The 15551-nt window shown below is 32.9% G+C and overlaps 1 non-coding gene across 1 annotated transcript; it reads right to left on the bottom strand.

The window, feature by feature from the left end:
• Positions 1-12191: 12191 nt before the first annotated feature.
• TRNAS-CGA (transfer RNA serine (anticodon CGA)) lies at positions 12192-12273 on the bottom strand. Its single transcript has one exon. It is a non-coding gene; the product is annotated as a tRNA-Ser (tRNA).
• Positions 12274-15551: the final 3278 nt, after the last annotated feature.

Below are 15551 nucleotides of genomic sequence, written 5' to 3'. Positions count from 1 at the left end.
AGAATACATACGAATTGATGGATATTTTTTATAAAATATCTAAAGTTATGCCATTAAATCATACATAATAGAAGAATATTTTTTTAGAGCTCGAAATGAACAGGAGCGCAGCTGCGTGTACCAGAAATACTCAGAACTATCGCTCTATCTCGTGTAAAAAAATGAGATTGGAAAATATAAAATTTTAAGAAATAATTTGAAACTAGGTGGGTAGTTCATTTAGAAAAAAGTGTATGTCCTAATCTTCAGTACATTTATGTCAGAAATTTAAAGACTGATATTATCTATTTCGAGCACTGGGTTTAAAAAAACTGGGTTAGAATAGGTATCAATTAAATAATACAACTATGAAAATGCTTTCGACAGATTCTAGATTCAGACAAAATTCAAATAAAACCAAATTCATATCTTAATTTATTGTTCTATTATTATAACGAGGAAGATGGGAAAGACTGAATTTGCTCGTAATAAGCGTTACTCGTTATATTAGAGAATAGGTATTTTTAAATGAGCGGTGGTCACGTAACACAAAAAGTCGAAAATAAAAAATGGCATGGCATTCATAAACTACAAAAGAAGTTGTTTATTGCAATGAACGCTGGTACCTTTTCAACCATATGCGTGGATACTTTTTCATTATTGTCGGCGAAAACACCAATTAGGTAGGTACTTAGACACTTTACTAGTGGCATAAACGTAATCCGACCCCGGCGGCATCCTGTCCGATCGGATTATTTTAGCTCGGTATATTCGATAAGTTGCTCGTTATAACAGTGAATAAATGTATGGAGAAAATCATCAGTCAACGGATGTTTCCCTTCGCCACTGGCGTATATAATATAATTCCCTGTCATATTAGAGGTGTCGGTAGACGGTAGGTATATTTACAAATTAATGAAACTTACTAGATCAGTGGTTTCCAAACGTTATGTTACTACGCCACCCTTTAAAAAAATCTAATCTTGGCGCCTCCCCTCCCTTTATTTCATTACTTAAATAATACTGACACCCTTTTAAAAAGTCAAACATGTACTAATACAAAAAATGTAAAAAAACTTACTTAATTATAAAAATAAACAAGGTTTTACTATATTATATTAATTTTTAAATTAATTTGTTTTTCATGTGGTTGATGTGCTTGTTTATTTGCAAAAAGTGCTCTTTTTCTACTAAACGGTATCGATACCTATTTGGATTTAATTGCAGCTAATGCAGAAAATCCTATTTTGCATAATTATGATGTTACGAATGGTAGCAAGTAGGTTTACAACTTTACTGTCAACTTGCATTGCTTTTATATAATATATATTATTATTCACTTCGAATTTCGATTCAACCGCAATTGAACTAGGGTTTTTGTTTCAATAAATTATTGCGTGATCATTCTATCAATTTTTCCTTTTCAATAGAAGTCAATCCAAATTCATCATCGTTCATTGACAAATGGATTCTATATCACGCGAACTTGTAAAATCGAGATCTTATAAATAAATATTGTGAAAAGTGCATAAAAACTATCGAAGTGCTCAGTAAATAGATTTTTGTTTGCTTCAATATATCTGGCACAGAAATCATTGAAAAGCGAAAATATGACGAACATATTTTTTTGTAATTTTGATTTCCAAAGCTCCATTTTTTTATAAATGCATTCACTTTGTCTTTTTAAATCAGTGAATGCATTAGTGGTCCTTGCATTGATTTATTCACTCGTTCTTTTAAGTTTCAACCAAATAGACAAGTTTAACAAGAAATTTATCATTCCTAAACAAATTTGCCTCAAATTTCAATATTATGATCTGGCTCTTTTATTTCATTTTTTCACGAGATAACCAGCGCGCTTCACAATTATAGTAAGCGAGGTATAATAAAATTATTCTCCATATCTTCAGACAGGTTTGCAAACAACCTTTTATAGGACTGTCTTTTAAGTAGTTTATAACTAGCGGCCGTTTTATAAACTATGCACTTTTTTTTTTGCAAACTGCAAACCCGTTGCTACTCGTACATTTGTGTTATACTCAGTTCCCAGTTTGGAAATCGCTGTAGTAGATGATAATATTATCACAGTAGCTAAGTCGGTACACTCTGACTGTAGTGTAGTTTCTGACTAGAAATTCTGTAAAATTAAAAGTCTATTAGGTATGATTGTTACAATAAGTTAGCCGTCTAAACTGTCTATCACGCTCTAAAAGTTAATACAACCAATAGAGGTGCTGTTAAAAACATAGGAATTTATGTTAATAATTACAACTAACTTATTGTAATAATTATAATACCGCAATACATAAATATGATAAATTACCCTCGATAGCGGCCGATAACAGCCTTGTGTATAGAATAGATACGCCGGGCACAAACCCTAGCTGGATTTTTAACATGCTACAATTTCCCAACCAAACTCCTAAGAGTCCTAAGACTCATAAGATGACAACGGATTGACATCCCGGACGAATACCGCCATACAATGGTATCCAAGAATTATTAATAATATCTACAGCTAAAAGCCGATAAGTGAAAGGGAAGTTAAGGAATGCGTTCATTCAGCATTCTTGACCCAGCGTATGATGATGATTAGACACCGGATATCTGGAGTCCTTTTTTTTTTGGGACGGACTCGAATATTACAACATTTTTTAATTAAAAAATGCGTTAATAATTTATGGAACCTATGTTTTTCAGAAAAATAAGTTGTACGATGTAGTAGGTACAATGAAATATGAAATAAATGATATTGATAATATGTGCAAGAGACTTTATCGATACTTAATTATATAGAAACGCTGCTATTAGTAGGTAGATATACTATACTATTTAGAGAAATTAATGAAGCGCTTACGTATAGAGTGGAAAAATTAGTTGTTAATAGTAATATCTATAATATTTAATAATATTCCACTTTTTATATACATACCTATTATTGTAATCAAAGTTTAAAATTTCTACTAAACTACTTTTATTTTCACTATCAAATAACAAATCACACTTGCTCCCATAATGAGAAGGACCTGACAGCTAGTGTATTATTAAAATCGTACCAAATCTGAATGATTTCGTATATTATGTTGATACTACGAAAATATATAATATGAAAACATATTATTATATTATATGGATTTATGGATGGGTAAAATGGGGAATATCGGACCTATGTGGTTAATGAAACCCTTTAGAAAAAGTTTCGTACGAAAGATACTTCAAATCGTACTTTTGTGTTTCAAGCAAGTGGTTGGACATATTGAGATATTCAATTTTAATATATAGGTACTGATGTTGTAATGTTTTTTTTGACATTTTATAGGCCATTTTCAAAAACTTTATATTCATCATGCAAAATATGTAAGTACATGCGTTTTCTGTTAATTGCTACTCCCTAATACTATAAATTATATATCATAGTATTATTTCAATGAAATATATAAACCCGATATAATTATTTATTTCGGAAGTTATCAAAATGATACAATCATAATTAGTCGACATTGATACATTGTGTATATATAGTACCTAATACCATTGATAATAAATTATTTTATCAAGAAAATATTAGATATAAATAGGTATAACATAGTTGCAGTGCCTACCATTTGCCTTAACAAGTTGACCTTGGTTCTAATAGTTCATTGATTTATCCAATCTGGGAGTTCACACATGAAACTATAATTTGATGTTATAGTAATATGGTAGAAAAAACAAAAAAAACTTAACCTGCGCGTTTGTTAACTGATCTACGTATTTTCTTAAAATCCGAGATCACTTCAGTTTTAACGATTATGGATTATAGCTTAAAATTGTTTATTTGTTTTTATTTAGTGAGTAGGTATATTTTGTGATATTTCACATTAGCTGGTTCCATTGTTTACGGGAAATGACGATTTAACGGGCTTACCTATTGAATGTATTAATAGTATGTATTATATTCATTACGGGTTTTTCACAAACACTTCAGATAATCAAAATTTGTTTTTTACTTGATCCTTTACTAATAGGTAAGAAGGTTTTAACAATCTTTTATTATGTCAATGTGCATTTACGATCGGTGAGTGCGCATAGTGCACGAAGAAGCCAGAAGGCCATAAGCCAGAAGGCATAAGCCGGGTCGTAAATAATGACTAATAGAATACCTAGTACAAAACATAAATCAATTAGAATTTATTGATTAATATTTTTGCCACTCGTACCCGTTAGATATAGGGACCATTATACCACTTTCCTCTAGAAGGTGTATAAGGTACTTTTAAACACTTTGTACATTTTGCATTTTTGTTTATTGTTATTAAATCTTAGTTGATATTGTTCTTTTGACTTATTAACTTAAAAATAACAACAATGGATGAAATATAATATTCCTAAATATTATAATATGTCACATATATAATATTGTGTAAGTATATAATATATAATTATCAAGCCTCGATAGCGAAGGCTGCGTGACTAGCAAATGCACTTACGACCTATGTAAACCTGCCGCTTTGTAATTTTATTCTTGTAAATCCACGGTATTATAGATGGTTGCACTATTATATCTAAAATGTAAACATAAATTTATATGCAATATTGGTATATGCTACAGCTGATGATGATACATACTATCGTATGGAAAATAATTCATTTTTAAGTTGTGGGTTTCTTGTACGTATCATGCGACAAAACCAATAAAATCGTCTTCAAGTTTTTGTCATTGGTCGGGAACCTTTTTTGATACATACACCTACGGCAGGTGAATTTTAAACACAGCAAATTTTTCACAGTTTTGAAGTTACGCTATTTCTTAATGTATATAAACCAGTCATTTAATAAATAAGGACAAATATCACCAACAAGTTAGTTCAAGTAAACAATCGACTCCCACGTCCTCTATACTTAATTGACTTTTTATGCAATAATATGTACCTACCTATATTTTGTACTGTTATTCAATTGAAAATGTCCATTAGGATAAAATCGGTTGAATATCAACATTATGGAATAAATGTGGAAAAAGTACGAAAGTACATATTATAAAGTGTTTTAATGAAATATGTATCTAGGTACCAGTCGTTTTATGTGATGAATAGTTCTTTACACTTTATAATATGTAAGTATTTAAATCAAATACATAATATAATCATATATCAGATAATTTCTTTTTAATAACAACATTTAAATATAATGCTAATTATGTCGAATGGCCACCTAATCGGCGCGCCTTTAGCGTACAATGTATTAAATGGGACGGCGGGACTTTTTTTAATGTTACACACCTACAAACTTACCTGTAGAATGGCCAAAAATGGAACTACGAATTACCATAGGACGCCATTTTGAAAATTTCATTCGAATGTCAGATTTTGTCCAGTTACTAGTCTTGATTGGGTAGTTTTCGACAATGGCTCCATTTTTTTTGTAGTACTTATTCCACTTTTAATCAATAAATTAGGACCGGTTTCATTCGCCTCAGAGGGACATTTTCAACTGAATCTTCCCTTGTTCGGTTGAAAATGTCCCTCTGATGCGAACGAAACCGGTCCTAATTTATTGATTAAAAGTGGAATAAGTACTACAAAAAAATGCGTTTTTTTAATTAAACAACAATAAATATTAACGTAATACAATCACTAAGTGAAAATCTGAAGTATTACATGGGACGGCGGGACTTTTTTTTAACGTTACACACCTACAAACTTACCTGTAGAATGGCCAAAAATGGAACTACGAACTACCATAGGACGCCATTTTGAAAATTTCATTCGAATGTCAGATTTTGTCCAGTTACGAGTCTTGATTGGGTAGTTTTCGACAATGGCTCCATTTTTTTTGTAGTACTTATTCCACTTTTAATCTATAAATTAGGACCGGTTTCGTCCGCCTCAGAGGGACATTTTCAACTGAATCTTCCCTTGTTCAGTTGAAAATGTCCCTCTGATGCGAACGAAACTGGTCCTAATTTATTGATTAAAAGTGGAATAAGTACTACAAAAAAATGCGTTTTATTAAATTAAACAACAATAAATATTAACGTAATACAATGACTAAGTGAAAATCTGAAGCAATATTATATTGCAAAACCTTTAGAAGAATGCAATTACGGCTTACGCAATACATAATATTATAATAGTAGGTTCAAACGAATATTTTCAGGGATGTCTCGCATCTTCAGATGTACGCCACTGGTATTTTGAAGATGAAATTTCTTACGATCGATTTGATGAAATTCTTCAATGTCAATAGTTTATAATCAAATAGACCAGTTTGGGCAGAGCATCCTCAAAATACTTAAATATCTAAAGAAATAAACAAGTAGGTATGTGACTTTTTTATCGATATGTAGGTACGGTATTGTTGCTTGTAATACTAATAGGTATCAATATGATACATTTAGAACATAAAACGGGTCAGCGGACAAAATCTTCCAATATTTGTATTTATATTAGTGGTAGGTACGCAAAAGCTATTCGATATTTAATTATGAAAAAACATATTCTACACGCATTTTATAAAAATGGTTTACCATTACTTACCTGCAATAAAACAAACCATCAATTTTGTAATGCGATCTTTTTAATTGCATTTTGCGAATTTGAATTCGTTTGTCGTAGCCGCAAGTCGCGTTATAATATTGGCAAGACGATTATCTTAATTACAATAATTACCATCGCACCTGAGCTGCCAGAAAAAACAACTGACAAATTGTAGAAATCCATACTAAGAATCATCTGGGCAAAAGTCGCCTTAGGATATTGGATTCGTCCACCATTTTAATGTGTTTTTTTATGGGTTGACGGTTAAAAACTTGAAAGATCCGGCCTTTAATGATGATGATATTGAGATAATTGATTGACCTGTTTTAACAATTTTCACATCAGAATAAGCATCACTCGTTTGCGGTTTGATTATAATATTATTATTATATAATAAATAATAATACATTATTATTAAATTTATTCAATGATATTAACAATAACCAGTTGTTGCTTGTCGTCACAACATTCATGTATACGTCAGTCCCTCGTCATTAAACGACACAGAATTCATGTTACGTCGATTTTAATCAGCCGCAGACGCCACAGATAATTTTATTAATAATAAACAATTTGGCTTGCTTAGCAGGATTTACCGAAATAAAACGGATAAAACTAACATAATTATATTTAGCAATCGTTTTCCTCGTACCGCGTTAGATTTAGATATTCATGTGCTGACGATTTCTCAAAACTCACGAGATGTTCTGAAAACAACGCAAGTGAAAAGAAATCCCAAAATATATCTATTATCTCTTCGGTATTTCGAAAAGTTATTTTTGGAACTATGGATTTAGATTTTATTTATTCAAGATAACCTTGTTGCGTTACCTATCAGATTAGCTATACAAACTGAATTAGGCAAAGTTGTATTAACCCAAGTTTACAAAAGAAAAATAGTTATGAATATAGTGAGGTGACCACGATAATACTTATTGGAAATGAACTTCTAATTTTTCCCAGATAATAGACCTTGAACTACTATATGTTTTGATAATGTGAGACAAGAAACCTACATAATATTCTAGTCAGTGCATCATGGCCCCCACAAGGCTGACGGGCTCTAGCCTGGGGGCCCGGCTTGGTGGGTCGACCAAATACGTGAAAAAAATCACCTGCAGCGCAATTTTAGTTAAACTATTAACATTTTTAAATATCATGTCGTTGTGCGATGCAATTTTTGAGTATTGTTTGTCGATTACTCGACAACTCCACAATTCAAGTGGGAGTACGTATTACAAAAGTGTCACTGCCTTTAACCTTAGCGATAGGTAGGGGGTCCGCCAAAGAATCTGGCCTGGGGGCCCGCCACAGGATGTGGGGGCCATGCAGTGTATTCACAACCGTTTGAACATGTACCGTTTAAAAAAAAAATCGGTTAGGTACATGTTCAAACACGCGCGTTAACATAATTTTACTCCCTACTTCAATTATAGTTTGTCAATTTATGGCTATGTATTTACGTATTTACGTATACGTATTTACGTATGACTAAGTAACAGAGTTTAATGTGCACTACTCGTATTTATGGCGCATCTTAACAGCCAACCTCAACCCTTCGCTATTGCTTGAAGGACGCCTCTCATTCGTTACGCCACACCAGACGCCCTTGTTTGAAGACTGTTCGACAGCCAAATCATCCGGATCACTTTCATCGGACATGAGGTCCTGACGGAATAGATAATATGAAGTAATATTCCATTTGCCTAAATAATTAATTATATTTTTTCGTTTCTGGGGGGTCGGGACCCAACCCCCCCTCACTTTGTGTGCGCGCGTGATTACCTATCACGAGTAGGGAATCCAATCCCGAGCCAAAATTCTTCGGGATTGATTTCGGGATTACAATTTGACAATCCCGGGACTGGTCCCGGGATTGGCGTTTTTTTCCATTGTTAATATAAAAATTTTATATTTACAAATAACATTGATAAAATCGGTCAAAAATAAATCTAGTATAATTTATACTATTTAAGAATTTATTGTTAATATTGTATACGTTCAATCTTGGAAATACACATGTTTAATGGAGTAAATAATATTGTCATATAAATAATAATGCGAATTTAATAGGAGATTGCTGTTTCTGATAGTAAAGACTTAAAGAATGGATTAGCGAGATTTGAAATAGTAAAGCAAATAATCATGGCGGACTTATGGCCTTTCCGCTTCGAAACTGCCGTAAAACGTATGAAATCGTGGTGGAATTACTTTGTTAAAAGTGCGAAGCATTGTTTTTTTCCAATCTTTCCATTTTTAATAATTTATGTGAAAAAATAAAATGAATCGGCAACCTACACATGGGTATAAATCAAACTTCATTCAAACTCAGTTTATTTCTAATGTAGATATTTTTTATTAAAAGTATTTTTTCTGTCGCTTTTATTTTATTTTCTATAAAAAAATGATAAAAAAATCAATCCCGAAATCCCGGGATTATGTTTATCAATCCCGGGATTCATAGGTATCGAAAATAGCTCGGGATCCCGGGATTGGAATCCCTAATCACGAGTTTTGTTACTACATATTATTGTGATTTCTTGATACGTGACTAAAATGTACAAGTTTATGTCAGTGTCAATCACAGAAAAGTATATTTCTGAGTTCCCTGGTGTCAATCTATTCACTTGACTTGACCCAGAATTGCCAGAATATTGACAAGGCAACGTATTCAAATTTCTAGAGATCCGTTTTGGTCCGCCGTTACGTTAATTATTAGTATTGATTTAAAAATATGTAAGTATATTGATGTATTAATAACAGTAGGTATGTATTTTGCTTGTACATGCACATTGTGAGCATTTTTATTTACAATGTCTACTGGATTAAATTAAAATGTATACCTACCCATCTCAGGTCTCGGAAATGCAAAGAGGAAAATCGATGGAAATATTACCTGAATCGATGAACATTTTTTAAATACGTACACAGCACACGTCTTATATCTAATAATTATTATAATATAACAATGATGTCTGCATTTTAAGTGGCATTGTTTAATTTTATTGTATTACTACAAAGAAGTCGTTATAGGATTTAGAAACCCCTCAAATTTTTGTCGATGTTTTACCTGTGTTCGGATTACAATTTGACAAAGGTCAGCGCCATCATTAGATTAATAAAGCCTGAGCGTAACTTTTATCACAAGCAATGAGTGGTCCACTGTTCAGCTGTCAAAATCAGATCCCAGATTGCTTGACATATTTATTCGCGCTTTCTCGTTTCAAATTAAATCATATAAAATTCTCAAATCAAACATATTAACTATCAATGTTATTTATAAATAATATTCATTCCTGTTATTCATCAACTGTTAAAGTCAGACTAGTCCTTCAAACAAAAACCGGTGGTAATATCGATTTCCAAAAAATATGTAGCATTGATCTATGCATTACATTTGTAGAAGGTGTGTTAATGTATTATTTATCATGTAACTCATCTTTTAAAATCAACCCATTCCCTGTGTGAACACGACAGGCGCGTCAGTATGAGCACTCTATAGAACAATGACAGGCAATGACAGGTCATTAATAGACAACAACGGGAGGGGCTGAAAAAGTAGGACCAGTCGTTGTGAATGTATCGGTTTTCTACTTCAGTCGGCAATGCAAAGGTACATAACTTCAGGCTAGTTCAACTTTACAGTGGTCGTCGTGTGTATATTACAGTACAGTACAGTACTGTACTATTAAGTAAATGGCAAGTGGAGTTAACCGTTTTGACTCAGCCATAAGATCAGTAAATTTTGACAGAACATTTTGGTTTCGCTGGTAGGCTCTATGCGCTGGAGCCGTGCAAGCTACATCCTCTAGAAATGTCAAATTAGGTTAGGTTAGTTATTTTCGACAACTAAATTCGGCAATTCGGGGAATAATTTCAAGTCTAAGCAACACCGATTTAAATTATTGCTACGCTGTGATTGGTTGGTGACGTGGTGGGTAGGGATAAGCAAGGTTACGGTAGGTACCGAAAAAGCGGGTGCATTTTCTCCCACATCCATGTATGCAATAACTCTGTCTCAGTTATATTTAATCTAGGTACCTATGTCAAAAACATTTCAATTGACAAACACTCAACACTAAACATTTACGTACCTACCTACTGAGAATGAGGTCATTGCCACGAGGTTTTACAGCACCCTTGTGAAAAATTTGTTTATGCCTTAGACAATGTTTATGCGATAAACCGACATGACATATTGTATTACAATAAGTATATATCAACAATATTTTGTTGTCAGGGTTTTTATGCTTCGTTTATTTTAACTAAAATCTCGCTTCTGCCTCATGAAAAAGCGCCACTGCAAGTAGGTACTTATTTGTGTTCGTTACTTCGCCGCCCTTTATTATCTGCCGCCCGTATGTAACGCATGACCTGCCTAGCCCCACGGGACATCACTGCAGGTATCCTTCGCCACTGAGTGATACCGACATCAAAAGTGTCGACATCAAAATTACCAACACGCTTTGCAGTGACGTCCCTGGACAAGATGCCGCCCCTAAGCAGTGCCAAATCATTTTATACAGTACTTTTTATCATCCTTTCATGACTCAAATAGGTATTTAAGACATGTGTTGTATGGATACATTACTAACAAGATATAGGTATTTATACCACTAAATCTAATTGAAATGCGACCTCTGCTTCAATAGACAATATTGTGAGTATTCGGTTTCAGATAGGTACATTTAAAAATACACCTGACAACTTCAAAAACTCGTGAGTGACTGGCAAACATATTTGGATAAGTTTTAAATTAGGTATGCACGTGTCATTACTGTTCACCAAGAACGTGACGTCCACGGACAACGGAAGTACACTAAACATTACGAACCCGACCAAAAAATAAAGTCCTGTTAAAACTTATTTATTAAAAGTGTTTCCAACCAACCAGTGAGCTGTATTTTTTAATGGAAAGATATTTCCGTTATTACTAAGTTTACGTAGCTTTCTATGTATAGGTACCTACTGATTCTCCTTGATTTGCCGCCCTTTAGGTAACTGCCGCGACCAAGCGACGCTCAATCTGCCTACCCCCACGGGACGTCACTGACGCTTTGCGTTCACTTCGAGGAAAAATAATGTTTTGTAAGCTTTTTTGTGTATACCTACGTTTTTATAGCTTACAGCCCTTGCGGTAAGTTTACAGTTTACGCGGTGAATCAGTAAATCTGTCAGAGATATTGATTTTATTGAAAACAATAATTAATTAGGTACGGTAAATACCTACTAATTTCTTTGAAACATTCACAACGAAATTAAACAGAAGTTATGTATACTAATTCACACACTTAATGAATTCTTATAATATTTTCATAAAGAAATTTAACACGAATACTGTTTTTAATAATCCAACAAGAATTGTATTAAAGTCCAATATGAATGTATTCTCCCAAATCCAACGCCTCCCTTTTCGTTAGAACAACAAAGTTCCCTGAAATTCTGTCGCAACTAGTCGCGCCACTTTTCGGTGGCGCGATCGCACGATTTTCTCCGAATGAATTTGATCTTTCGGAAAATTCAGGTGAATGCTGAAATGTCAAAGGTTGCATGAATTTTCAGTAGTCTCCCTACAAATGGCATGCAATTAACTTAATGGCATAATTTGTTAAGTGTTTTTGGCAGCCCAAAAATGACACGCCGTATTCATTTTCTCGTAATGGGTTCATAAAAAAGAGAAAACAACAAAAAATCCGCAGCCGGTAGGATTCGAACCTACGCTCCCAGAGGGAATCTGATTTCGAGTCAGACGCCTTAACCACTCGGCCACGACTGCCAGGCTATATTAGGTAATAATACAATTATAAGAATACATCACACAGTGACATCTCTCAAAATTAATCGAAACTTTTTAAATCTGTGAAAGATTTCAATAAAATATACAGAGACCCCCATATTTATCACTGAATTTAAATATTAATTACTGGATATTATTCTTTATTTTCATTCATATGCCAACAGAGAACCTAGTGGAAAAATACAAAGCTTGCAATTTGAGATTTTTTTTTGATAATTTACAATTTATAATATCTTTATTATTAATAGATAATATTAAATTTTATTTTAGGTATGGTCCCAATATTGAAGCTTGATTTGATATAAATAAAAAGGATTTCAAGTTATATAGCATATATAAGCACATTTATATTTTTATAAAAATCGATGTTTTTTAAAATAAATATAAAAAATATTAAAACGATGAATTAGTCAAAAATCTAAACGTCAAAAAATTGAAAACTTAATAAACTAAATTTTAATAGTAGATATGACCATACAATATAATGTACTATTAATATGTGACCCTGCAACGAATTCACATTTTATTACATTTTTTTACAATTATTGTAAGTTTATCTTTGAATTAAAAAAAAAAAATTATTTTAATGTTTTATATATAGGATCCCTCTTTGCTACATAGAAAGAAAAATATAAGATAAAAATTTAGATATCATTGTCAAAATCCTGCATATCGAATAAATCCGATTATTCATCACAGGTGAATTTAAAATTAAGGTGAGTCGGGGTAAGTGTGACATATAATTCAATGAGATGAATTTCAACGTTGTTCATGATGAATAGGTGTGTTTTAAACAGTTGAAAACTTTACCGTAGGATCTACAAAAGCATTACAATTAATATGTACAGAAGGAACCCACTGTATATCTTACTATAATACGACATTTTAATATTTTTTGATCACTAGTCAGTTTGTTACACTTACCCCAATATTGGGGTAAGTGTAACTAAATTCATCTTTATTCCAAAAGTACTTCAAAACCATAATGTATTATATGCATAGAAAGGTAATATTTCATTTAATGTATATTGAGTCTTGAGTTAAAACTATAGTATAGAATTTCAACAAAATGGACTAAAACATTTTTTTTGGGGTAAGTGTGTCATACTAATGTATGAAGTGCTAGTGATGTCCCGAAAGAAAAACGACGTATTTTTTATTAATTAACGTAGGTAGTTGACGGAAATCCGATGACACTAACGAGTTTACTTTTAGAAGGATCATGGGAAAAACTTGTTATGTCAAGTTCAGGTTGATGATTGTACTGTTTAATAAGAAAGGTGTAGTACCAATTGATTACAAAAGGATCGCAAACTTTTTTTCAAACATATTCTACGGCTTGCGGTTTTTCGCATGGAACATGCTTTTGTCTTGACCACCCGGCCGGATTCGTTACGAAAACATCGCACAGGCAGCGGTAACGAAAACATTAAATAAAGTCACGAAAGTAGCGCGGCGCGGGCTGGAGTGGCTTCAGTCGGCCGCGAACGGCGCTTCGGGAATAACGTGTGACCCGCACCCTGCAATTTATTTTGTTTTCCTTCGAATTTGGACAACCAGCATTCAAAGAATCAGTGGGCAAAGCATGTTCCATGTTTAATAATTTTAGCCGTTAGGTAAACACTTTATTTCAATTGCGAACATTTTTTCGATCGATATAAATAATGCGTCGTGTCCCATCACTTGTTAAAATAATGACTATGCGAATTCATAGAAAATATATGGGGGAAGTGTGACACAAAACAAAGGCGCACTTACCCCACGCGTTTACTTTCGTGGGGAAAGTGTGTCTACTCGATCAAAGCTTTAAAATGCTTATCAATAAGTAAAACGATAACACGTGAAGCAGGGTTTCAAAACACATATAGTCACCAAATTTTACAACCATAATGTGCAGATTTCCGTGTTAATTAAAAAATAGTTTAGTAACAGCTACCATCTCACTCGTCGACTTCAAAATGTCGCCTGGAGAATAGTCTATGTAGTCACCTCAAAAAACATGGTATTGACACCATTTCTGATTATTTTTATAAATCGGTGACTTTGCTATCACCTTTCCATAGATGGCATTATCCAATTTGTAGTAGATACTGAGATATCTTAGTAGCTACACTAACCCCGACTCACCTTAGTTTTTTCAAAAATTTGCACTTATCCCAATTTTCTTTTGGGATAAGTATAGTAATATTTTCCAGATTTGATATTAATCTCTAAACCTTTCTAAAAATCCAAAGCAGATTTCAATATATCTGTAAAAAATCGTTAATTTAGTAACCAATTCTGTATAATTCACGCGTACATTATATGTACGATATATTAAATGTGTTACATAGGTATTGCAAGTGTTTATTGCTTTATATTTTTGTTTTATGTTAATTATGAATGTTGTGTTTTAGTGTCCTTTTAATCAGCGCTCGAAATGGAAAAGTTTACGAACCGGAGCGCTCGAAAATTTTCCGAGGATATTAACATGGTTATCAAATTTTATAAACATAAATGTACTAGATTATTTGTTATATAGCACATCTAGCTCAGACGGTCAAAATATTTTAACCACGAGACGGAGCGATAACTTTACAGATTCCATGAACCGGAACGGCGCTCCGGTCCATTTCGAGCCCTGCTTTTAATGAGGTATTATGAAACATTAATATGCAATTTTATTCATTTTAATTACCAAGTGTTATTGACATAAATAATATTATTTTTGATAGGATACCTACCTACTTCAATGTACTTATTGATTTTATTTTAATTATTAATAACCGTGTCCTTACTTTTAGTAATTTTGAACAATCACCCAGGCTTTGAGATAATCCCATAAATATATTGTGTCCTCACCGGGAATCAAACTCCGAGCTCCCGGATGGAAGGCCAGCGCCTTACGTATTGCAGCACGAGAGCCGCCACAATGTATTGGTAGATTGTTTTTATCATTTTTTTATTATAAAATGCCTGTTGTGTAGAAAATATTCTTCAGTTGAAAGGTTGAAAATGACCCTCTGAGGCGAATGAAACCGGCCCAGATATTAAATAAAAGTGGATAAAAAGTTGCATATTATTAAATTAGATTAATAATTTTCTACTATGGCTTGGATTAGGCAGGATTCAATTGAATTTTAAAAACTATCAAACACTATCAACACATTGTAGTCGTAGTTCAACGAAAACAAATATGTTTGACTGACAAAGTTTATTGTGTACCATTTATATTTCTATAGAGTTTATATGGCCGAGCTACGGGATGCTGGTTTGAC

This window comes from Rhyacophila brunnea, unplaced genomic scaffold (assembly GCF_057557595.1).
Source record: "Rhyacophila brunnea isolate RB1 unplaced genomic scaffold, BYU_Rbru_1.0 scaffold_15, whole genome shotgun sequence".
NCBI lineage: Eukaryota > Metazoa > Arthropoda > Insecta > Trichoptera > Rhyacophilidae > Rhyacophila > Rhyacophila brunnea.
Note: the sequence above shows the minus strand (reverse complement) of the source record. Positions and strands in the feature narration are given on the sequence as shown.